Source organism: Motacilla alba, chromosome 2, assembly GCF_015832195.1.
Source record: "Motacilla alba alba isolate MOTALB_02 chromosome 2, Motacilla_alba_V1.0_pri, whole genome shotgun sequence".
In the NCBI taxonomy this organism is placed as follows: domain Eukaryota; kingdom Metazoa; phylum Chordata; class Aves; order Passeriformes; family Motacillidae; genus Motacilla; species Motacilla alba.
In genome coordinates, this window is record NC_052017.1 from 27,400,712 (window position 1) to 27,413,408 (window position 12,697).

The following is a 12,697-nucleotide window of genomic DNA, read 5'->3' on the forward strand; positions in this document are numbered from 1 at the left end:
ATATTTTCATTTTGGTTTATGTAACTGAATGGCACATCAAAATGTAGGTTACTCTTAGTCCTGAGGAAAAAGCTATATTGGTGTTGCTGAGTCCTATGAATTTGGTGTATAACTGGTATAATCTGGCTAATACTTTCCTTTCCATTTGATGCACTGTACTCCTAGGCTAAGGAAGGTGATATGGCAGGCTGGCTCTTTGTACCAGGTAAACAAACTGATACCAAATACTAATTGCTCCATTTTCAGCACTCATTAGGCTTCTGTTGGGAATAGTTGAAAAGGCATACTGCTTGAAAAAAAAAACAGCTGTGTTTTCTTTTGCATATTAAGCATGCTAGTGTTTTATCTGGTGGCAGTCTCCCTCAACTCTTCTGTGCATAAAACAGCAGTGAATGATTTTAATTACAAAGACTTGACAGATCTGTACTCTAGCACTCTGGAGGGAAAAGTGAGAGAAGGTGGAGAGTACTGTTTCTAAGATGTCATGGTTCTTACTGTGTTAATAGTGACTTGGAAGTAGAAGACTCTAGGGGATGGTTTTTAAATTCAAGCTATGCTTTTATCTGTATTAGAACTCTTTTACTGGAGTTTTACAGTGACAGTCCTGAGAGTACAGTATACAAATGTAGCTTTACCTCTGAAACTGTTTTGTGTTACTGTGACTGTCTTCCAACTATGAGCAAAACAACGATTGCAGGAGAGCATTCAGGATCTGAACTGCTGCACGGTCCTGCCAGGTGTGGATCACGTTTTTCCATATGATGAATTGTCAGTTCTTGCCTAAATACTGGTATGTGTAAGACAATCTTCAGAGTAGCTGAATAAGCAGGTGTCATTTTGTTACAATGCTGGAGCTACAAATCTTAAATCGAAGATACTTTTTGCTCAAAGGGCTGCACATGAACGCTGTGTTTTGCAGAATTTCAGGTCACTATCTTAACCTGCTTCTCTAAGGAGGTAAGGAATTGCATTGAATTGGTGCTATTGAACAAGCTATAAGGTCTTGTTAGTCTTGTTACCTTATCACTTTTTTTAGCTTACAAAAGTTTGCATAGCATTGCCTCAGCTATTTACACACAATCACAGTCAACCAGCCTTCAGGATCTGGTCTCTTGTTTTCTAGTTGCATAGCTGTGTGTTAGCATCAGATGGTTTCAACTAGGAAAAATACTGCAGGATGATGAGGCTCCAGGTTCTCAGATCACTTGTACTGAATGTGGATTTATATTTGAAAAAAACAACAAAACAACAACAAAAAACAAACCCAAACATTTTGCTCTTCAAATTTTCATGCTTTAGTGAGACACGATTGATCCTTTGTGTGGAAAGCCAATACCCACAGCCAGCCCATGCTCCCCAGCCTGACTTGGGTGCTTCTGCAGCCTTTGACACAGCACTCTGGGCCTGCAGGAGTTCATTATCCAGGACTTTGTGGTCACAGACTGGCAAGGAGCTGGAAACAGTCAGGTGGGGGCTAGCTAAGCCCTTCTGGACCTCAGCAGGTCTGAGTGAAGCAGTTTTGTCTCCTTGGGGGGATGTTATCTGTATCTTGGATCATTTGTTTACTAATAGCACAGTGTTAATTAGTGTCTGGCTGAAACTTGTTGAGAGGTGAGCGCCATTCTTGACATGGAGGGAGGATTTAGATACTACAAATTGATGCTACAAAGGACTTGGTAAGGCTGAGTGTGTAAAACAGTCGACCTGCATCCCCCATATATAGGGCACTAGTCCTAACATGCAGTCGTGAGTCAGCTGTCAGCTTGCAGTGCATGAAGGCTGGCAAATGTGTGCTCATAGTGCTGCCTAACTTCTGAGAGAGAAATCTAGGCATGAATCAGTGCTTTTAGGATCAGTATTTTCACTTTACTGGTGGGTGACTCATCTTTTGAGAGGGTCACAGTTTGCAGCCTGCTCTGATAGATTTCTGTCCCCAAGCCAAAACAACCCTTGTTGCTGCTGGGAGGGATGTGTAGGGTGCTGTTTGTTCAGTCTGGGGGTTGAGGAAAGCTTTTTTTTTTTTTTAATCCTGACTGACATAGGTATGTGGAGGCCTGCCCCTCATGCTGCTCTGCAGGCTGTGATTATTTTTAGGAGCAGTATGAGACTGCAGAGCTGTGTGAATAAACTGAAGGGAAATAGCCTGGCTTCACAGCAGGCTGGTGCTGGGGGTTGTCATGTGGGCTCCCACAGCCATCCTGCCTGTCTGAGAACAAAATAAAGGGCCAATACATAGCTGGTGCCTTGCCCTTCTTTAAACCATTAGTCAGTCTTCTTAAACCATCTGTAAAGAAGAAAAATTGCAGTTTTGTAGACCTAGGTGACCAAAGACCCACACAGCATGTGAAGGAATTAAGTTTCCTCCCTGCCAGCGTCCTGTTCTATTGGTGCTGGCTGGGAACGAGCCCAGGGCCTCTGGGTGAGGGGGTGATGCTGCCTGCCTGCTCCCCACAGGACTGAGTAGTCACACACTGATTTTACTCAAAGGCAAACCCAAAATCTAAGGCGAAAAAGTAGGCAGGGAGGCTAGACAGTACTTCCAGACTAAATACCTGCTTGCAAAAAGCTCAGGAAAGTAAGAGAGAATAATCCCTGAGCTTTGAAGATTATGGTCTCTTAGTTCCGGCTATATTTACACAGCTGCTCCACTAGAATTAAGAGCTAAAGATGACAGAATAGTTAGAAAGGAGAAGGTCAAGTACAGTTGTTGGCTGTGGAGGGAGAGAGGATTTGAAACTGTTGTGTTCTCCTAGCTTTTCAAGACACACTGAGCCCTAGGGAAATAGATATGATTTTAGACTGCTTAATTGGTTCAAAGTCTTTATTATTTTATACACTGTAGCTTTCCTATTGCTGAAATGAAACAATACCTCATTTAAGAAAGTCACCTAATCACTGCATTAATCTCAATTGAAAAAAAGAGAAAGTTAGCAGGGCTATTGAGCCTTGTTAAATGTGCTGAGGGTTCCTGCCTGGCTCACAAGCTGCTGTATTTCAAGGTTCTTTCTAAAAATACCAGAATGGTACAATTTGGGTCAGACAAGTAAAGGTGTGAAGCCTGATACCTCAGACCCTACACTTAGTCCAGAGGTACCACCAACTCTGTAACTGCTTATCTGTTACCAGTTTATGAATGATAATTTTGGGTGGTTTCCTTTGGAGTGTAACATTTTCATCCCTTTCCTGTTTCAGTGTCATTTGCCTTGAAAGCTTTAACAGGCTATTTTGATATTAGAACATGAATAGATTGGGTGTCAAAGGATGAGTTCGTGAATGGAGAGGATCAGGAAAGAGTGTTCACCTGTGCTTTAATGACTTGGTTAGGTAAAACCAGTCTTTTTGTAAAGCAGGCTTAATGGGATGAAGATGACCTTAAAGAGGGAAATTTTCTAAAACTATCCTCTTATTTCTAACATTAGTTGAACTATGCCGATCTTAGAATTATTGTATGCTGTTGAAGCACGGGCTGCTGTTGTTCTCTTGACACCAGTTGCATGATCACCTCCAAGATGGCTTCAACAGTTTGCAGACACTAGGTGTAAAGTCTCCACAGTATTTCTGAATATATATATATATATATATAGTGTATGTTTTCAGTTGTCTTGAGGTGTTTCTGAGGGCCAATTTAGTTTCTAATAGAACCTTGATTCTTTGGGAAACATATCCATGCCTCTACAAACACAGTTTATGCCTATTTGGTTTCTGTTATAAGGGATACAGTAAAATGACAATCTATGGATTATTAGTAGCACTGTTTCCCTTGAACCCCAGCCAATGAATTTCTATGTAAATCAGATATATATATATATAGATAGATAGATAGATATATTCCATTGTTCTTGATTATGCTGTATAGGAGTTGAATTTTGCTAACCTTAGAAGTACTAGCCTCCCTGATTTTAATTAGCTTAGAAAATTGACTTGTACATTTAAAGTCACTGTAATTTAGCTGTAATCAGTCATGTTACAGAGGAGACAAATGGGATTCATGGACTGCGCCCACACTGATGCTTTGTGACAGCTCTCCTATTGCCACATCAATACACATCCCTCACTGCTTGCTATGGTAGCACTGGTACCAGCAAACTGTGTTTCTACATGGTTCAGCAATTGTGTTTCTGCCACTCTGTCATAGAACTGGCTTATATACAGAGTTTATGTCCTGTTTTTGCTGTAATCATGAGAGGAGGCAGAAAAAATTCTGTACAAAGACTCAGGTGTACATTGCAACTTTAAAACAAATACATCAAAGAATGTAATTTAAAGTCCCACAGTTAATGCAGGAAACTGGAAGTTTAGGACTGAATATTAGTACATCCAGCCCAGCCACTATCCATTGGTCATTTTATCTCTTAAGTTTCTTCATCTATGTGTAAAACAAGAATCTTGTAGTTGCTCTTACATTTAAGTTCATGCTTTAAACTGCTGTGAGATATTTGGATATTTAGAAATACAGTGAAATGGAAAGTAATAACCAGTGACACTAATTCAGATTTTTCAATTGACTTGCAACATATTTGTGTTCAATAGTTATGCATAAGGAAATCGTACTGTTTCAAAAGTAATGCATTTTAGAATTTAAAAATACAAGTTCAACATACTGTATTATCTCTGACTGCATGCACTTCAGCTTCACAGAAAACAAAAATATTACCATAGTTGAAAATAATAATGTACTTCATATACATCAATGGATAAATATTCATAAACAGTACCAGTTTATGATTACCTGATTTTTGTTTCAGTTTGACCATAGCTATTAAGCAAAAGTGGTCAAAATTATTTGGTTTTATGTCTAGATTAAAATGGGATGAACATATGGTCTTCCAAATCAGGCATATGAGTGTTTTCAAGTAACGGTGATTTGCAAGGATCTTGAGTTAAAATAACATATTGTCTTAAAATAAGCTTTTATTTGGAATAATTAACCAAAATGAGTGGCAATGCCTTTGAAAAAGTAGCTGTATTTTATATAGTGCACTGAGAGAAGTATGATAGTGTGATTTCAGACCTCAGGGTTCAGAGGGTCTCCTGTTCTCGCAGCCTTTCTTGGCTGTAATGAATCAGTCTGCACAGGATGTGGCTGCTAACAGATGATAATGCAAAGTGAAGGGCTGGGCCATGAAAAGCCCCAGGGTGGCTCAGCGTGGTGCTGAGTTCTCACGAAGAGCTGATTGCTTTCCAAAAATAAGAACAGGAACTAGGGCAGATAATCCATGTAAAATGCACTTTCCACCCTTACCCCTTCACCACAATTTATTATTTTCAGTGTTACAGAGCTTTACATGTTGATTACATACATAATCCATCCAGTCACCCACATCTACCTACACACACTTCTGCTGTATTCTTGCAAACCCTGTTTGTGAGAATTTCTCTGGGATCCTGTTTTGTGGGTGTAACTGGAGAATATATAAATAGATTCGCGTTTTCCCATCTTTTAAACCCAAATGTGACTGCAAACATGACAGCAGAAATATGATTCTTGGAAATTGTTTCCTCTGTTTCAAATCTTCCATTTTATTAGGCTTAGGTAATCTGGGCTGTTCACACTGCATGGGAACTGTGCTCTTGGTGGTGGCATTACCACTGCTCAGAGTGCAGGTTGTATCAGCACTTTTTTTATAAATACAAGTCCTTATTTCAGAAGCTTAATAACATAATAAGCCTTGAAATTTCATCAGTGTCTGGAACTTGGCACAGAGTATTCATTTTGCCTTTTACCACATTAAATAAAATATATATATATATATTAGAGGGGAACGTAAATAAACAAAAGAGAAGTTTGTGTTTTGCTACTTCTTCTATCTCCAAGTTAGTTTTGTTTATGAAATTAAATGGTTTGAACTTGCAGCTCCAAATGGAAACCTTTGAAATTTTTTTTCTTAAGTCACAATAGTTAGCATTTGCAAATCAGGCCTACACACATCATACAAACTTGCAGAGCTCACTCACAGCGCATGAAATTCTCTCATCAGTGTCAGTAGAGCTACTTCTGTGCAGTAACAGTTGTAAAACTGAACATGTACAGAGAACAGAAAGATGAACATGCTTTTCCTTTGTTTTTTTAATTAATAATTTCAAGTCCTTTCCTTTACAAAGTACATTTTCAGTGGTGATGTTGAAGTAAATCAAATGCAGGTTTTTCTCCGCCCTGTGGAAAAAAATCCCCATGCTTGTGAAATTTCCAGGCTGTTTTCTAAACAATAAATAAATAAAAATTAGAGCAGGCTCTAGTCTCACTAGAAGTATTGAATCTTTTGGTGTTTGCTCACTCCTTCTAGACAGCCCTGAAATTATCCTGAGGGTTACTAAGGGCATAGCTTGCCTGGGTATAGTATCTTGCATAGATGTTTTTTTTTTTCTCGAAGGCAGAACTAGTACAGAGATCCTGTATTAATGATAGCTTTAGTCTGACCTAAATCACTTCCGGCTCTTTCCTTATGGATTCACTTAAGCCTCTGCACAGGGGGTAAAGGATCTGACTCTTTGAATCCGCAATACTTTATTCTTCCTCTGCATCCTTTTCATCTGCACGTACATGCCTGCACAAAGCACTCTTCCTCACCAAGGAGCATTGATCTGCTCAGAAGACTAGACATACTCTTCAGTCTCTCTTTGCCCAGCCAATTTTATAAAGGGTACAAAACCTCTAGAATTTAAAAAAAAACAAAAAAACAAAAACCAAAAACCACTTTTTTTTTTCTCCTTCCATTCAAATCCCACTTTCAGTGGGATGGCCATAATTATCTACTTTGTGTTGGAAAATTCTTACTCACTTCAAGCACTTAGGGTCAATTTTACAGTATTCTTCCACTCAACCTGATTTCTTTCTCTTATTTACCTACGGTAAGCTTACCACATCTATGATATCCTTGCAGAAGAAATACTGTGTGGTTTTAGTATAACACAGGCACAGCAGTCAGGATTCAACATTGAGCTATAAAAATGAGGCATTCTTTTTCAATTTAGACATCTCTAGGTCTTTTTACAATTAATGGAAAGAAACATGTTTGTCTAGGGTGTCATTCATAGTAGTTCAGGAGCACTGAGAGAGGTCAGATAAATCACCCTGTGCTGTGGCTTGTTTCTCTCTCTGCTCTACAGAGAGCATAAACTGATTAACTCAAATATAGACACCTGCCTTTTACACCAACTGCCTATATTTATATCTGAAATGATAGCCCCAAAGCTGTGCCAGCTCCTCTGCTGGAAAATGCAGGTGTCTGCCATTTGAAATCTGGGTCAATCTATGGCAGCTGAGCTTAGCAAGCCCACCCCAGTGCTTCTAGGTGTTGGTCAACGGCCACACTCTTTGTAGAGGAAAATACAAAGACCAGGATATTAAATAATATCTGTTTTACAAAGTGCAGTGAAACGTTTTATTTACCATGAACACTACATTTTACAGTCCAGATATTCTTGTTAGAGAAACTGTAAACCAAATTACTTCCTCTTACAGTGTCTCAGTAAAGCTAATCTACCTTTGTACATGCAAAGGTAGATTTTCCATCAAATTCAGTGGGTGGGAGATAAGGCTGTATAATTGTGCAACAAAACTGTTGTCTGGAAAATCATCTAGACAACTTTTAAGTATTAAACTTTCTTCTCTTTTTTTCTTTTTTCTTTTCCTTTTTTTTTTTTTTTTTCCTTTTTTTTTGAAAATGCAAGTAGACCCCCACCTACTCATTGATGCTGTAATTGAGTCTAGCAGTATCTGCACCTGCTTTTGCACGTGTTGGGAGTTGCAATTGCTCTGGTGTGACCACAGAAAGGCTACTGGCAATCAGCCTGAAATCGTTAAAGGGTGAGAGAGAGTCGTTGGAAGAAAGTTTATTAGCTGGTCTTTAGGGCTGACCTGAGCATAGAAACTGGATGTGAGTAGAGAGCTCCATAAGCAGGGGACATAATAATCTGCTGTGGTGCCTCCAGGTTTCCTTCTGTCTAATAAGGTATGAGTAACTGAAAACCCTTTTGATGAGAAACCCCTAACTTTGGAGGGGGTATGAAAAAGGAACTTCCTTGTCCCTGTGTTGTGAAAGTTGTGATAGTTTCATATTTTCTAGCATAATGGTCAAACTTCTTGTTGCCTAAAAGGTTCAAAATTCACTATAGATAATACTCTGGAATTACTTATAACTCATTTCTTTAGGAAACTCTGCTGAAATGCTGGAAGCTGGGGTAGAAGGAGAAAGATACCTTGAAAGTAGAGATTTTAGGGTGTGGTGTTATGAGCTCTGGGTTTTAGCAAACGACTAAATGGAACATATTGTGTATTCCTGTAGGCTTGGGGAAAGCGTGAGACTTTGTTTAGTTGAAGTGATTGCTTGATCTCAAAAGAAAGCTGTTGTGCAGGCTTATGGGGATTTCTGCATCCCCTAAATCATCCTATCATCATGTGAAAGCACAGTGAGGGTGTACCTCCTGGGGGCTTATCTCTGATGTGAGACCAGGTGCTTTGACATCCTATCAGTTATCTCTAGTGAGAAAAATAACTGTACATAGTCTCCAAAGCAGATATTATCTGCTTCCCTAAACATCCTGTTCACTCTGTGTACTGTATGGATTAAACTGGGTTGTGAAGACATCGAAACTGGAACTGAGACTCCTGCTGGAAACCTGCATTGTCCCTGTTAGCTCTCTTTCTCTCTTCCAATGCAGATGTGCTTAGAAAACCTTTATCTGTTACTTCTCAGGCCTGGGGCAGTGAATTAATAATGCATAGCATAGCAAATTCAGCACTAGTAAGTGGTTGCACTGGCATTCAGAGTTTTCAGTTCTGAAGAAGAGGAGAATGGTGCAGGGGTTATACCCCTGCAGAGAACTAGAGGACCAAAAGGCTGCACTTGGATGTTTTGGGTACAGTGGTTAGGAGTTTTTTTATTATTAGGATTGGAACACAGAAGCATTCATCTCATTTCTAATATAGAGATTGTTGGGCCATTGATTTTTTTTTTTTTTCTTTCTAGCATGTTTTAATTGTTGCAAAATGTAAGTAGAGATGTGGGAGCAAAGACTTAAACCAGTCCACAAAAATACAGTCTGCAAAAAGATGTGACAATGTTTGGGAGCTAGTGTTAAAGTAAAACAACAACAACCTTCCCCCTCCCCCCCCCCAAAAAAAAAAAAATAAACTGACTTTAAAAAACCAAACATTAAAAAAACCCAAAGCCAACCAACCAAAAAAACCACACCAAAAAACACCTAAAAGCCCGAAAAACCCTTCACCTAACAAGTGACTCTAAGTTTTGTTTGGTAATAGTAATATTTTGTAGAGTGAGGAGTGTGGCTTTTGCTGGGGCATTTTTTGGCGAGGTTTTTTTGGTTTTGGTGGTTTTGGGGGTTTTTTTGTGGGGTTTTTTTGGGGTTTTTTTTGTGTGTGTGATTGTTTTTTGTAGGGGGTTTGTTCATTGTTCAAAGTGAACTGCAGTTGTACTCTTTCTATCAAGCTGTTTAGTTCAGCAGTAAAGCTCCATGGATGCTGTCTGGAACAGGGATGGTGGTGAACTTAGTGGCAAGCACAGCAGAGCTGCTTTTTTTCAGCATGCTGAGATGGTGGAGGTGTTAGGTGACTTTTGTTGAAAAGCCAGAGCTTGTTGCTGGCAGCCAGAAACCCTCCTTTTAACAAACTCTGGCCTGGCTTGAGTTCTGTGAGTCTGCCTTACCCAGCTCCGTGGTGGGACTCCCCCAAACAGTGTGTTCTGAGCAATTAAAAGCCCTTTCAGTGCCAGCAGCAGGTCACCTGTGAGTGAGGATCCAATTTTTTGTTCCCCCTTACGTCTCGGACTCCTGTCCCCTGCAGTGATGGTGTTGGACTCTAATGCATTTCCATCCATGTACTGTGCTGTGATTCTGGAAAGCTTGATTTAGACCCTAATCCCATATCCAAGCAGACTGCTGAATTTTCTCCCCCTTTCTTGCCTTTTAAAGCTCAAAGAGAACACTGAGAGTATTGCAGTGACCTTGTTACTCTTCCATAAGGAATGGAAAACCAGGGTAGGATCTCTTGAGAAGTATTTTGATGGGGAATTTAGTGATTAATTTTTTGTTACTGTGTTTAAAGAGCCTTTTGGTGCGTTTCTTTGGTCAGCTGTCAGCGTGTCTAGGGCTAGAGATTGTCAATGTGGGTACCTCTGTCCTGCAGAGCAATGCTCCCCTCTGACTAAGCACCCAGAGGCTTCATCCGACCTGGGAGCTCCAAAATGTGCCATGCTGCTCACAGTCTCTCCTGGGGAAAGGGGTTAGAGCCACTCTGGCATGAACTATTGGTAAGGTGGCATCACTGGTGGTGATTTGGGCTGGTAATGACTTTTCTGGGCACCATAGTGCTCTCTTTCTGTTTGTGCTGATTTGGTGAAATGATCTGTTTTTTGCTGAAGTTAATATGGAAAAAAGCACTGACTATTGTCATGTGATTCCCTTTGGGATATTTTCACTGGCAGCTCTTTGGCTGGTAGGTGTTTGGACAGGCCTTGATTACAAACGGTTGTATGCTTTCCTCCAGGGAAAATGGGGAGGGAAGGGATCCTCAAGAAGTCCCTCTGGGTGACAGGGGGACAGTGCTGCTGCCCTGCCTTTCCCCAGCACGGCCCTGGTCTCCTGGCAGTCCCATGCGCGCCTGGAGCGCATCCCTGCAGCGCTGCCATGTGCGGCCGCAGCCCGTGCAGGAAGCGCTGCGGTCCAGAGTCCTCTGCTCCCATGGAACAGCCACACCTCGGCAGGGCTGGGAGAGCCCAGCCCATGGGCTCAGGAGTCCGAGGTGTTCGAGGAGCTACAATGAACTGGGGTATTTGGTGTGATGCTTCTGCCCAGCTCCTCGGTAGGCAGGGCGGGAGACCAGCTCCGTGCGGATCTTACTCCGTTGTATGGGACCTTACGATGTTGTATTTGCAAATGACAATAAACTGTTCTCACTTTGGAAGACAGAGATATCGGGCAGGAGCAAGCCAGCCTTCCCTTCCCCCTCCCTGCCCCTTTGCCCTTCTGGTAATCAGTTGGGAGCAAAGCACTTCCTTTGGAAATGCAGTGCTAAACCCTGCCCTGAACAGTGGGTCCTACTGCAGCTTCTGGCTGAAACATTTACAGATCTTATCTGCAAGCTCCGCATTCCCTGTAAGAGCAGGAGATGGATCTGTTCTTACTCACTGCTTATCCAAGGCATGTGGAGAGGTCCCGTCTGGGCACTGCGTACTTGACACCTTTTCCTAGTGCTTCAACACAGCACAGTGCCATTTCTGTGGTTTGTCATGTGTGCATGGTTTTTTGTGGCAAGCTACTTCAGTGTCTCCTCTTACAAACTTGTCTGTGGCTTCCAAGTATTAACAGTGTCTAAATTTCTTCCCTGTGATAAAGAGAAAGGGATATAATCCAACAGAGTGCTGCTTCTCCCAAGGAATAGTATCTGAATAAAAGCCTTCCTGTAACCAAAGTTTGCCATCTTTTAAGGGTGTTATTTCCAGTATTAGCATTTCCTTATCAATGGTCTTAAAAAGTAACTTGGGACATTTATCCAGTCTTTGGATTATGGTGTACTTATTTCTTAAGCTCAGTATTAAGGCTAGATTTTATTTTGTAAATGGAATCTCTGACTTGTGAATCTCTGACTTGTGAATATGCGTAGGATGAAGTAGAAGAGTTTAAGAGTTCTTAAGAAATGTAAACAACTAGATTCTTTGGCTCTTTGGCATGAAGCATTCAATAAAAATGTTGATTTGCATGCTGTAGCTGTGCTGGCACAGTTACCTGTGCAGCTGCATTGTGGCCCTCACAGTGAGCTGATCTGGCTTCAGTGAAATTCCTGGGTTATCTTCCAGTTTCTCAATTCAGACTGCAGCTGGCTGGACTCCATGCCAGCACAACTGGAGGGAGAGAGAGTCATGTGGAGAAGATAGGGCTGAATAGTGGGAGTACCTTAAACTAGTGCTGTTGCTGCTGAAGAATTCTGGGTCATGAAATCAGGGCCTTGATGTTTAAAAACATGTACAATATGCACAAAACATAATTCTATAAAATGGTTCTTTGTTTATTTGTAAAAGCTGAAAAAAATATGTTACTGACTTGAAAGCCTTCCTAGACAGGTATCATTGGTCTCACTGGCTGTCATCATGGAAGTAATGAGCTGGAATTGTTTTAAGCAGAAGAGGTGAACCGTAGTTCTTAACAGTATCTGCCTTAATCTAAAAAATTTCTTATGGATATTGTTTTGATTTTTTTTCTGTTATAACACTGTGCAGTGTACTGGTGGCATTTTTTCAGTCTCAAAGTAAAGACTCTAAGTTTCTGAAAAATTAAGTAATATTGCAGTTCAAATTCTGATGTGAACTTACTTTTCTTTAAGTTTCACATTCAGTTTCTGAAGTGATATTTGTAGAATCTAGTAGGTATTGTCTACTGACAGCTTCAACTCAGTTGTTGGCTTGAGAATTTTAGACGTGTATGAAAGCTTATGGTGATAATGAAGCAAAATGTCATTTTTGCTTCTAGTTTCCTTAAGTTTTTTAATTGAATACATTTGAAGTGAGACATTATTTGTTTGGCTCCGATGGTGTTTATTTTCCTTTCAGATGGAGGTGAGTTGTCGCTTCTTTTGAGATGGATAGAAATAACTCTCTAAAACATGCAGTAATGACACTATTGGCTACTGTTCCTCTGTCAAATTCTTTGATTAGTAATTAGATTACATAGTAATCCAGGAGAG